The sequence below is a fragment of the Suricata suricatta genome, chromosome 9 (assembly GCF_006229205.1).
Source record: "Suricata suricatta isolate VVHF042 chromosome 9, meerkat_22Aug2017_6uvM2_HiC, whole genome shotgun sequence".
Classification (NCBI taxonomy): domain Eukaryota; kingdom Metazoa; phylum Chordata; class Mammalia; order Carnivora; family Herpestidae; genus Suricata; species Suricata suricatta.
In genome coordinates this window covers 35,096,170-35,109,569 of record NC_043708.1, presented here as the reverse complement: position 1 = coordinate 35,109,569, position 13,400 = coordinate 35,096,170, and the positions used below count along the sequence as shown (strand labels likewise).

Sequence of the window (13,400 nt, the reverse complement as noted above, 5' to 3'; positions counted from 1 at the left end):
AAAAATTTGTTTTGAGAGGGAGAGAGAAAAGGATCAAGAACGTGAGTGGAGGAGGGCCAGAGAGAGAGAGAGAGAGAGAGAGAGAGAATCCCAAGCAGGCTCTCGCTGACAGTGCAGAGCCCGACGGCAGGACGTGGGGCTCGTATCTCACTGACTGAACCATGAGATCAGGACCTCAACTGAGATCAAGAGTTGGACGCTTAACGGATCGAGCCACCCAGGTGCCCCTTAAATAAAGTTCTGAGGGTAGAATTCCAGGCATCCTCCAGCACTGAGGACTGGGTAGGGGCTAGGAAGGCTGCCAGTCTGTTTGCTAGTTGATGAGCCCAGTATGGTCTTCACAGATGCCTCCTCTGTCACACTAGGGCTCCTCACCGGTTTTGATTCTCTGTTGGGGAAGGGAAAGTGTATAAACTGATTTCCAGGAGATTCTTTTCACACTGTGCCCAGTTTTCCACAACAAGAGAGAGGAAAGGAAGGCGAGGACATTAGCCAGGGACAGTTCACACTCAGGTGGCTTTCCATAGCACACGACCAGAGCGAGACCTGAGAGCATCCCTCCTGCAGGCCCTAACATTTTGGGGGCCTCAGGGAAGGGTACAAATAAAGGCTGACATGTTACCCACTTAAAATTTTAGACATGCTAATAAGGCAACAGATTGTTACAAGATTTTATTGTACAAATGTATTTTGCAAATATACCTTTGAAATGATAAAAATTGAAAAGTGTATATAAAGCTATGGTTTGCTAGGACTGAAAATTGGCAAGATATCAAAGATGATGGAATCTAATTATTATCATGCATGTCTGGCATCTGTTGATAGGACAACACCGTTTGGATGAATAATCACATTGGAATGAGCACTAACATGACAAAGTACAGAATTCACAATTACGCCCTAAAAGCTATTGTTTTAGTCCATTCAGGCTGCTGTCACAAAATACTACAGACTTGGTGGTTTACAAGCAACAGAAAATCTGGAGGCTGGAAATCCAAGACCAGGGTGCCAGCATGGTTGGGTTCTGGTGAAAGCCCTTTTCTGGGTTGCAAACTGCCTACTTGCTGCGTAGAAGGTAGGAGAGACCTCTCTGACATTTTTATGATAAGGGCACGCAACCCATGAGGTTCCGCCCACATGACCTAACCGCCTCCCAAAGGCCCGCCTCCTAATAACATCAGCTGAGGTATTAGGTTTCAATCTATGAATTCTGAGGACACACAACTAGAGACCATAGCAGTTGCATCTCTTGCCTTTGCTTCAGAAAGTCACCAATTATTTTGTTATAGGTGAATTTTTATATAATTTGTGTTCTTTTACCTAAAGAATAAAAAATAAAATGTAATTGGTTTTCAAATTGTAATTTCTAAGAGAAAAAAGTTTGAACATCTATTTACCCAAAAGAGTAAATTATAGTATTAAAACGGCAATTTTTTGTTGTCGTTACTTTAAAGATGTACAACTGTCTTCTCAATTGTGTGTTTTAATGAGAAATCTGCTGTCATTCTTATCTTTATTTCTCTGGGCATAATGTTTCTTTCTTTTCTAGCTGCTTTTAAGAGTTCCTCTTCATAACTGTGTAGCAATCAGGGTTCAAGCAGAGAATCAGTAGATCTGTACAAAGAGATTTGTTGCAAGGAATTGACTAATGTGGCCCTGGGGTCTAGCTGGACGAGTCTGAAAGCCACAGGACAGATGGTCAGGAAGAGCACTGGACCCCCTGGCACTGAAGCTGCCATTTACAGGAAGAATATTCTGGGCACAGGGGCCACTTCTGACCTGCACCTCAGAAGGCAATGGGGGTGTGGGCCACTTCTCTCTCTGATCAGTGACTTTATTCACTTCCAGCTTTTCCTGAGGTTTCAGATCCTTCTGGCCTTTTTTCACTATTGCTACCTCCATTCCCAGTATACTTTGTGGAGATAAACATGGAAATGGGCAACATTAAGGAACACACCTCAATGTCCAGTTATTTTGGTGTAACGTGATCCAGTATTTGTTTCAGAACCTTGAACAGAAACTTGAATGGATCTAGGTACTTGACATTGCTACCCTGAAAGACACTGATGAGAGAATCCGTTTACCTCATGGGATTCATGGGCTGAGAGAGTCCATTTCTCTCTTAGGAAGAATTCTGGATGGAAATCTGGACTAGCTGGTCCCTGAAGCCCATACATATGCTGCCATAAAGCCTGCCATGGGCTCAGTCTCATCTGAAACCAGAATATTACAGAGGGGCCTGGGTGACTCAGTCAGTTAAGTGTATGACTTCCACTCAGGTCATGATCTTATGGTTCATGAGTTCAAGGCTTGTGTCGGGTTCTGTGCTGACAGCATGGAGCCTGGAGCCTGCTTCAGATTCTGTGTCTCCCTCTCTCTCTCTGCCCCTTCCCCTCACACTCTGTCTCTCTCTCTCTCTCAAAAATAAATTTTTAAATAAAATAAAACCAGAATATTATGTTAAATTATAGACCTCTCCCTTATCTCTCTAACCCATAACTCCCTTTGCTTTATTTTGAGAAGAAAATCCAATTTAGAAGCCTCCCTCCATGATTCTCCATTAACTCTCATTTTTTAGCCTTAAAAAGTACACCTGCAGCAGCAGCATGATTCCATAGAATCCCAGTTCTCCAACCTGATGATCCGGGCTTTCTAGAAGCCCTTAGAAAAGCAGCCCAGGCACAGCGCCTGGGCTCCTTAACCGTCACCCTGGGTGACACCATCACTGTAACCTCTCCCTCTCACCATCACATTTGTCATTTGAAAAGAAGGGCAACTGTATCCTTAGAAGCCTGCTTCCGATAGGGTGGAAAGCCCTGGCAATTTTCCAAAGCGACAAAGCAATTTTGATCTTATTCTTTTCTTTAAATCCTTCATGACTAGTGACATCGTGCTTAGTAAAGAGAATCAGCCAAGTCCGGAGCATAAATTTTATCAAAAAGAGACTTCGGTTCAGTCCCTTTCTACCTCGTACTAGCTTCTCACATTGCACAAGTGGTCTAAAATTCCTCAGTTTCTTTATTTAAAAAAATGGTAGAAACAATATCTAGGCATTTTGTGAGAATTAGATGAGATAATAACCTAAAGCATTTGGCACAGGGCCTCACGCATAGTCAACATTTAGTAAATGGTAGCTATTATTGCCAAATTATTTTTTCTTTTACCACAAAGGTCTAAAAGTAAAATTATCTGGTATTTCTAAACTCCCTACAGAATGCAAAGACATCCCATCGTTAATGTGCATCGCTGCTTAAAAGAGTATGTTATCTAAGCAGAAGATGTTATGTAAGCCAACGGTGCTGTAATATAATACTATTTTAACCAGACCTTTCCAGTTGCAAGTAGTAAAGAATCTTGACTCAAGGGGCCTAAACAGAGGGAGATGCATCATCTCACCAACAAGTCTGGGTGTAGGGCAGCCCCCAATTTCAATCCAAATTCAGAAGCTCAGTATTGTCATCAGGTCTGTCCTTTCCATCCTCTGCTCATCCGTGAGTAGTTCAAGGGTCACATTCAGTCACAGTGTTCAGAAGAAAAGAGGATTACCTCCTTCCTGTGTCTTTGTTGAGAGCAGGGAAAACCTTCCCGGAAGTTCCTCCAGGGTTTTGCTTGGTTCTTCTTGGCCAAACTGGCTGGTAGTCACGTCTCTAAACTGATCACTGGCTAAGAGAAAGGACCTTACCTAGCTTGTCCCTACCAGGATTTATCTCTTCTTACAGCATAGGACTGCAAAGAATCAGTGGAACCCAAACAAATACAGGGGTCTGTAGCAAAATAAATTAATAAATAATAATAATTAATAATAAACAGGGAAATGTCTGTTAGGTAAGAAACCAAATGTACTTGAGATATCAGGGCTGCTTGGAATTCCTGTATTTGCAGCATAATAAAGTATAGAGAAACCTCAGTAAGTTTGTATCTAGCCTCGAACTGTTATGAGGGGGCACCTGGCTGGCTCAGCTGGAAAAGCATTCAACTCTTGAACTTGGGGTCGTGAGTTTGAGCCACACATTGGGTGTAGAGATTGCTAAAAAAATAAACTTTAAAAAAAAGGAGCAGTTATGGAAAACCCACTGCAACCCTAAAGAAACAATGAAAAGAGTCAATAAAATGTCCCAAGATGAAAATCAGCATCATGTGCATTGCAATAGCATATAATGTACAATTATTTCATACACAATTATAAATACCCTTTCTAAAGTAAAGTTATATAAGAGTGCAGTTTGGGGGCACCTGGGTGGCTGAGTCGATTAAGTATCTGACTTCAGCTCAAGTCATGATCTCACAGTTCGTGAGTTCGGGCCCCGCATTGGGCTCTGTGCTGACTGCTCAGAGCCTAGACTCTGCTTTGGATTCTGTATCTCCCCCTCCCTCCCCACCTCATGCTCTGTCTCTGTCTCTCAATAATAAATTTTTTTAAATGTAAAAAAAAAGTGAGTTTGCTTTTTTTAAGAGATCCCAGGTAACTTTTACATACAGCACTTTCACTAGCATTTGTGGCTAAACAAAGCAGTTATTACATCTTTCCATCTTGCCTCTGTCCTTAGCAGTCTTATTAGATGTTAACCAAAATGGCATATTGATTTCAAATTTTCATTTACAGTGATTTGAAAATGCTTAACAATTCAATCTGTCTGACCTACTCCTACATCCATGTTCCTGGTCATTCTCTGTCAATTACCTAATACACCCTTTCCCTGCAAAATGAAGCCATTTTTTAAATTAGATTTTTGCTCCAGTTCTCCAACATCATTTCAATTTACAGCTGTGCTTAGGCAATTGGAGGACACTAAAATTACAGAGAAAGGATATTGACTTAGGGATAGATTTTAAAATAATTGGGAAGTACTATTGGCTTAGAGGGTGTTGAGGGATACTAAGGAAATTATATTAGAATGCATGAAGAGGATAATTTCATGTTACTTTATAAAACTCTAACATATTCATATTTCGGCTTCTTGACATTTCAAAACCTAATGTGTGATTCCCAGTAAAATCTCAGAATGAATTTGCTTCACAATGTAAAAGCCTACATTTTTCCCCTAGCTTCACTCACCATTGCACGAGGATACAATCAATGATGATTAACCCCGGAAATGTTGAGAAGTCTCACACTTGTGCTGTGAAACACCTACTAATCCTTAGTGTAGGACAATGCATTGTTTATGAAAACTGCTCCACAGCAATGTGAACAACAGAGGGAAACTTTAAAACAGGCAGAATAGGCATATTTTTTTTTTCCAAAGAAGAACTGTGTGTTTGAAATGGTCTCAACCTCTGGCTAAAATGGAAAGGATTTTAAAATGGAAACTCACAATCTCAGACCATTTATTTCAGATTACTGGGCCAATCACTTTAACTATGAGAAATAGATTTGACAATCTTGTCAAAAAGAGTTGAAAGCATAATTTAACTATTAAAGTTATTTAAATGCACATTTATTCTCCTTCTTGGCAATGTTTCTGTTCTACTTATACATTTGTCCATGAAATCAAATCTAGGTTTGAAATACCTATAATTATCCCAAAGTAGATCTGTCTGTAAACTGCCTTTGAAGAATTAAACTACCATATTTTATTTGTCAAATAAACTTTTATTTATAAATATCTACTCACAAATAAAACTAGGGCAAATCTGTTGCTATAATAGAAGTAATCTGCTCTAAATTAATCTTAAAATAGTTCCCCATATTCAGAAGTTGTATTCACCAATCATCTCAGGCCACTGAATGTAATTAAGACTTGCCAAATGGATAATAATGGTCTTACAGTAACAGGCACAACATGATTTTATCTTGTCAAAAAAATGATTTGGACACAATACCTTAGCAAGACTAACATCAAACATCAAAAACAGAGGATGTGGACTTGCATTCTAGGAATATAGAGTAGATCAACTTTGTCTTATTCCTCCTGCTCCTTAAGTACAATAAAAACCCTGACCCTGGATATAAAACAAACATAAGACTCTGAAAGGTGGAGAGAAGAAAGCAGATCAGCCAGGGATCTGAGCAACAACATGGTGGCCCAGTTGCCTGGATTTTCTTCGATGCTTCAAATATCCCAGACTTGGAACAAATGAAGTTAGCTGGCCAGAAATGCAACATCTAAAAACATAGAAAAGGAATATTACTGTCTTAGTTCATTTGAGCCACTATGGCAAAGCACCACAGACTGGGTAACAACATAAATTTATTTCTTACAGTTGTGGAGGCTGGGAAGTCCTGCTGTGTCCTCACATGGTAAAAGGGGGCAGTGGATCCCTCTAGAGCTTCTTGTGTCCAGGTACTAACCTCATTCATTAAGACTTTTCCATCACAACCAATCACCTCCTAAAGGCTCCACCTCCTAATGCCATCCCATTGGGCATTAGGGTTTCAACATACAATTTGAGGGGATATGCAAACATTCAGATGATAACAATTACAAACAATTCCACACATATAAACTTGACGATTTGTTTTAGATGGACCAATTCCTTGAAAAACAAAAACTACCACAAATTATCTAATATTAACTAGATAATCTTGATGTCCCTATAGCTATTAAAGAAATAAACTTATAATTAACATCCCTCCCAAATCTCTAGGTCCAGATGACTTTACTGAGAATTCTATCAAACACTTAAAGAAGAATTAACAACAATTGACCTAAATTATCTTACAAAAAACAGAAAAGGAGAGAACACTTCTCAATTCATTTTTTTGGCATTTTTCAATCTGATCTTCCTAAATTTGAGATATAACTGACATATACCATTGTTTTAGGTGTACAACCCAATGATTTGACTCAATTCATTTTATGAAATTAGTATTACTCAGACACCAAACCCAGACAAAGACAATATGGAAAAAATAATAATAACTACAAGCCAATATACCTACTTCATGAATATACACAAAGCTGATTTTAATTAGCAAATTAAATTAATCAATATGTAAAAGAATTACATACATGACCAAGTGGGCTTAATTTCAGGAATGCAAGGCTGGTTCAGCATCACAAATCAGTGTTACCTACCATATTAACAGGCTAGAAAAGAAAAATATGATTATATGAATATATACAGAAAATGGTTTTGACAAAATTCAACACTCATTCACGATAAAAATATCCAAAATAGGAATACAAGGGAACTTCTTCAATTTGGTTTTAAAAAATGAAATATCTACATCTAACATTATGTTTAATGGTTAAAAACTAAACACTTTTCGGGTGCCTGGGTGGCTCAGTCGGTTAAGCATCCGACTTTGGCTCAGGTCATGATCTCACAGTTTGTGGGTTCAAGCCCCGCGTCAGGCTCTGTGCTGACAGCTAGCTCAGAGCCTGGAGCCTGCTTCAGATTCTGTATCTCCCTCTCTCTTTGACCCTCCTCTGATCGCACTGTCTCTCTCTGTCTCTCAAGAATAAATAAAAGACATTAAAAAAAAAAACTGAACACTTTCCCTCTAAGATTGGGTAGAGGATGTCTGTGCTCATCATTCTTACTCAACACAGTGCTGAACAACCTAGCCAGTTGCCAGTTCAATACTGCAAGAAAAAGAAATAAAATGAATACATATTGAAAAGGAAAAAATAAAACTTTGTGCCCCCAAATTTTCCAAAACGAGATATTTGAGATGGCTCTTAAAAAGAGTATTCATTCATTCAACAAGCAACAAATTCACCATAGTGCAGGTCTTGTCATTCATTCATTCATTCATTCCACCAATTTATTCCAGTATTTTGAATATATTTATTATATACCTACTAAATTCCAACATTGTTCTAGCTGTAAGGATTCAGCAGTGAACAAAATAAATAAAATGTGTCCTTACAGAATTTCTACTTACCAGAGGGTAAGGATGGGACAGAAAGTAAATGAAATCAATAAATCGCACAATACACATTTGACAGAATAGGTACTATGGGGGAAAATGGAAGGGGGAGAATGAGTACAGGGAGAGGGAGGGAGGTGCTGGAATTTCAAAGAGAGAGATCAGAAAAGGCCTCACCGAGAAAGTGACACTTGAGCAAATACTTGAAAGAGCTGATGACTGTGAGTCATGCAGTATCTGGAGGGAGAGCCCCTGAAAGGGGGACAGCAAATGCAAAGACGGATGTCTTTATGACATCACAAAGCCTGTAGCTTGGGAATGGTGTCTTGGAGAAACAGTCTGACTAGAATGAGAGAGGGAAAGCACTTGGAGATGAGGTCCCAGGAAATAGAAACGCTAGTGTGTAAGACCTTGTAGGCCACTCTGAGGCCATTGTGAGGATTTTGGATAAAATTTGCACAGGACTGAAAACAATCTAGATAGAAGGAAAAGCAAGAACAAAGATGGAAAAACAGGGGTGAGGGGGAACTTTTGAGGAACACAGGAACTCTTTCTAGGACCATAGAGTATCTAGAGTAATAAGGGAGATAAATAAGGGTAGGAAGCATAGTAAGAAAGGCCTGGACATAACACAGAAGCATTGGAACTTAATTCATGAAGCAATGAGTGGCCATAAGATGCATGAGTGAAAACACTGAAATTGCACTTTACAACAATTAGAATGGTCAGAAAAATAGAGTCTGGCAGCTGGTAAATCCAGAGCAAATACTATAATCTTAAATACCAGTATTTTGCCTCTCCTAATGAAATAATACAGGCAAGCGTCATCAATGATGAGAAAGTGGAAGGTTGATGGGAACCTGGATAAGCTCACAGTAACGTAACAGTGGTTATAAAACATCACATAAATAACCTCATTAATGTGAAAGTGTACAAGACAGAAACTGGGACATAGAATGGGGGTAAGAGAGCTAAAGGGCAGGGCAAGGAAAGTAAAACCTTCATTTCACTAACTCAAAGATCAAGAGACATCATAGATAGTTGAGAGAACAAGAAAAAAGTGTCAGTATATTAAGTCACAAATGATCATTAATGGAGGAAAAATAATATAACTTTACTGGGAAGATGGAGGAAAGGAGAGAAAGGTTCATGTGTTACCTAGATCTTCTGCCGCAGCTAGAAAGATCATTCCTAAAGTTGATTTCAAATAGGGTAAAGCTATTTCTTATGGTAGAGTGCCAGTATATAGAGGTAATGATGGAGTCAGCAAATCCCCATTTTACAACCATCATAATAAAATCTGATTCAGGCAAGAATCATTTCCAGATGCTACATGCACGGGGCAAGGGTCAAATTTGATAAGAAACAGAATATTTAATCAGCATCAAAGTTTCTCTTCATAATGTATGCATTAGTTGCAGAAGGAAAAACAACTGAAAACTGGAGGACTAGAAGAATACCTTAAGCAGTGATCAAAATAAGGGGCAACTGGGTGTGTGGCTGGCTCAGCTGGAAAAGCATGTGACTCTTGACCTCAGTCAAGGTTGTGAGTTCAAGCCCCACACTGGCTCTAGAGTTTACTTAAAAAGAAAAAAAAGATTAAAAAATATAAAGGGCAAACAAGTATCACGCGCCTCTGGATGATAACTTGAAAATGACCACATGTTGTATTCCTCTCAAAAAATTCATAACCTGGGGGTGACTGGGTGGCTCAGTCAGATGAGCATCTGACTCTTGATTTCAGCTCAGGTCTTGATCTCAGGGTCATGGTATAGAGCCCTGCGTTGGACTTTGAGCTGAGCATGGAGGCTGCTTAAAATTCTCTCTCTCCCTCCCCCACCCCCTGCTCTTCTCCCCAGCTTGCACACACTCTCTCTAAAAAATAATTTTTGGGGGCAGCTGGGTGGCTCAGTCGGTTGAGTGTTTGACTTCAGTTCAGCTCATGATCTCGCAGTTCGCGGGTTTAAGCCCCACGTTGGGCTCTGTGCTGACAGCTCAAAGCCTGGAGCCTGCTTCCGATTCTGTGTCTCCCTCTCTCTCTGCTCTTCTCTGTTTGCACTCTGTCTATGTCTCTGTTTCTCAAAAATAAACATTAAAAAAAATTTTTTTTCATTCAAAACCTGAATCTCATCATGAGGGAACAATATCAGACAAACCCGAAAGAGAGGTATTCTAAAAATAACTGACCTTTATTTTTCAGAAGTTTTAGTATCTTTTTCTTTCTTTTTTTTTTTTTTAACACTTATTTGGTTTTTAAAGACAGAGAGTGAGCAGAGGAGGGCAGAGAGAGAGACACAAAGTCCAAAGCAGGCTCCAGGCTCCGAGCTGTCAGCCCAGAGCCCGATGCGGGGCTCAAACTCATGAATCACAAGATCATGACTTGAGCCAAAGTTGGCTTCTTAATCGGCTGAGCCACCCAGGCACCCAGAGTTTTCAGTATCGTTAAAGACAAATGAAAGACAGAAATTATTATAGATGGAAACTAGACATAGAAACTAAATGCAATTCATGATGCTAGACTGGATCTTGTATCAGAAACAAAATAATGCTATAAAACACATCACTGGGACAACTGCAAAGCTGGAATACAGAATATGGAGTCAATATAGAATTTATTGAATCATTTCTGGTCCTGACAAGATGAAATAAACACATGCCACCTATTCCTCCTGCTAATAATGAAACAAACAAACAAATAAAGCAATAAAATCCATAAAGCAACTGACAGAAGACCTAAAGGTGAAGAAAGAAGGCAAACTGGCTAGTAAGCTGGGGCACTGAATTCCCTGAGATTTTGTCTGCCTCCAGTATTTCCAGGCTCCCTAATCCTGAAACACCAATGGGTACAAACCACAAGGCTCCAAGAAAAGCCCGCTTTCTCTAGCCACAGGCCCAGGAAAAGGAGCTTCCCAGAAGAATAGCACATTTGAGATGCACCAGGGTGGCTCAGTCGCTTAAGCATCCCGCTCTGGTCATGGTCTTGCAGTTCGTGAGTTCAAGCCCCGCAGCCAGCTCTGTGCTGACAGCTCAGAGCCTGGAACTTGTTTCAGATTTTGTGTCTCCCACTCACACTCTGTCTCTCTCTCTCTCTCTCTCAAAAATAAATAAACATTAAGGAAAAGAAAAAAGAGAAGAGCAGAGCATTTGACCAAACCTACCCCACTCAAGGCAAACCTTTCAAAAACTCTACTCCCCTCTTGCTGCCCTTTTGCTTCCGCTGTCTCCCACCCCTGCCAGCCCCTGCCGGGTTCCCTAACACTTTATTAGAACCTGGGCTAACTTGCATCCTAGATAAGCAGTTCTATCTGGGTCAAGCAAGCTGAATTTGGGGAGGGTCTCTGGGCAAAACACCGGCTTTTAGAGGGTCTCAGCCCTCTCTGCTGTCACTTTTCTCTCATAAGGCAATCAAAACTCTTTTTGTTTGGGTTAGGCAAATGCCCTCAGGGCAAAGTAGCCTAAAAATGGCTTTCTGCTGAAATGCCTGCCCAGATTTTCCCTTCATTTTAAATCTATTCCTTAATCCTTTGTCAACTCTTAGATAAAATAGTAAAACTTTCTTAACATCAATCTTTCATTTTTAGATCTTTTCAACAAAAGAGCTTGTGGAGTAATGGAGACTGCCATTATTATAAACAGGAAGTCTACTTTTTTTCTTTTTTCTTTTTTTAAATTATTTTATTATTTTATTTTTTGAGAGAGAGACAGCACGAGCAGGGGAGGTTCAGAGAGAGAGGGAAACACAGAATCCAAAGCAGGCTCCAGGCTCTGAGCTAGCTGTCAGCAAAGAGCGCGACGCGGGGCTCGAACCCATGAATCGTGAGATCATAATCTGAGCTGAAGGTGGACGCTTGACCGACTGAGCCACCCAGGCGCCCCTTCAAAAACCTTGTATTGAATTATATCAGATAAAAAAAAGCAAACAAATCATAACTGTACAGCTGGATAGATGTTCACAAGAAATCTATACTCCTATAACTAGTACCTGAAACAATTATCAGTAGCTAAAGAGTCCTTTTCTTAATAACCTTTTTTTTAATGTTTTATTTTATTTTTGGGAGAGAGAGAGCGAGAGAGAGCAAGCGGGCAGTGGAGGGGCAGACAGAATCCAAAACAGGCTCCCGGTTCTGAGTTGTCAGCACAGAGCCTGATGCGGGGCTCGAACGCAGAAACTGTGAGATCATGACCTGAGCTGAAGTTGGAGGCCTGACAGACCCCTTCACCACCTTTATTACATCCTGCGAAGAAAACCATTCTCTTGACTTCTAACACTGCAGTAAAGTTTTGCCAGTTTTTTAGCTTTATAAGTAGAATCATAACGTTTTGAGACTTGTTTCTTTGGCCAATTATTCTGTTTGCCATTATGTCATATATTACTTACGATTATAGTTGTAAGACTCATCCATTTGGGTGTAAAATAATAGTTCATTCATTCTCATCCCTGTATAGCATCCCCTTGAAGGACTAAGCCAGAATTTATCCGTTCTACTGTTGATGGTGAAGAACCACTAAGTCAGTCACAGGGTATGTGTAGTTTTGGTTTTAGTACTTCTAAACATATTTTCAAACTTGTACAAATTTATCCTCTTACCAGCAATGTAGGAGAATCTTAGATCTTTGTTAACCCTTGACCAGTTCCTTTTAACCACCTGTGAAATCCTCAGTTACAAACAAACAAAATAAGTACGTTCGGTTCATGCTCCACATCATCTAGGAACTCATGTCCCTTTTTTAAACTCTGGGCTCTGAGTTAGCAAGTTCAGTTCCTGAACTTTTGTCAGGTAAACATGGGAAATAAGAGGAGAAAAAAATTATTAAAGAAATGACAAATTTGACTTAGAAAGAAACTAGAAAAAAAGGCAGAAAAACGAGGAAGGGAAGTAAAGTCCTGGGCTGCATGGCTGCTGGCTCTACAAGGTTTTGAAGAGGTTTGAGAGTAGGGTGAAAAAGCGTCAGAGCAACCAGATTGGCCCAACATAGAGCTAAGACCCAGGTCAGTAGGGTGAAGTTTAACTCAATTTCTATGCTTGGTTCTCCCAGGAAAGGAAGGCCTAGGCACCTCATCCATGTTTCCCTGTTTTACGGGACCTGCTGGCTCTGAGACTTCCCTTTGCTCCACGTAAGGAAAGTAACCTTGCAATAACCAATCGGCTTCTACCTGGTAGGACTTCCCTGTGCCTGCTCCCTGGTGCCTGTGGAAGTCTTTCATTTTGTACAGCTCCTTGGAGAGCTTTTCTATCTGCTAGATTAGATGCTGCCGGATTCATGAATTGCTGAATAAAAGCCAGAAGATGAGTAAATTATGGACACTTTTCTTTTAACATGAGGGAAAGGGGTTTTAGAATGTGAGAACTATAGTGAGTAAAAAATGGAAGGTATTATTGTGAATGATGGATACTGGATTTCTTTGTTGCTGAATTGGAATTACTTACTATCAACTGTGGTGTCTAAATAGGGTGTCTCTAGATCAGCTAATCCCGTGGAAGCTGGTGGGGCACAGCCTTTGGGAGGTGAAAGAACTCTAGTGAGGCAGAACAAAAGAGATACAAGTTTACTCAATACACAGCAAGGGGATGGTGGGCAGGAC

At 40.1% G+C, this 13,400-nt stretch overlaps 1 protein-coding gene and 1 long non-coding RNA gene across 2 annotated transcripts in view; one reads left to right on the top strand and one right to left on the bottom strand.

Annotated features, from left to right (window-relative positions):
- Positions 1-8,075, bottom strand: part of ESR2 (estrogen receptor 2) — an 84,066-nt gene extending 75,991 nt beyond the window's left edge. The window contains exons 1-2 of the mRNA XM_029952636.1: positions 7,994-8,075; positions 6,954-7,031 (exon numbers count right to left, since the gene is read on the bottom strand). The gene's annotated coding sequence lies outside the window, so the exon portion shown is untranslated. The remainder of the gene's footprint in view (positions 1-6,953; positions 7,032-7,993) is intronic.
- Positions 8,076-8,305: 230 nt separating this feature from the next.
- On the top strand, positions 8,306-13,091 carry LOC115300777. The gene is made up of 3 exons (XR_003912839.1): positions 8,306-8,333; positions 12,263-12,337; positions 12,854-13,091. It is a non-coding gene; the product is annotated as an uncharacterized LOC115300777 (long non-coding RNA).
- Positions 13,092-13,400: the final 309 nt, after the last annotated feature.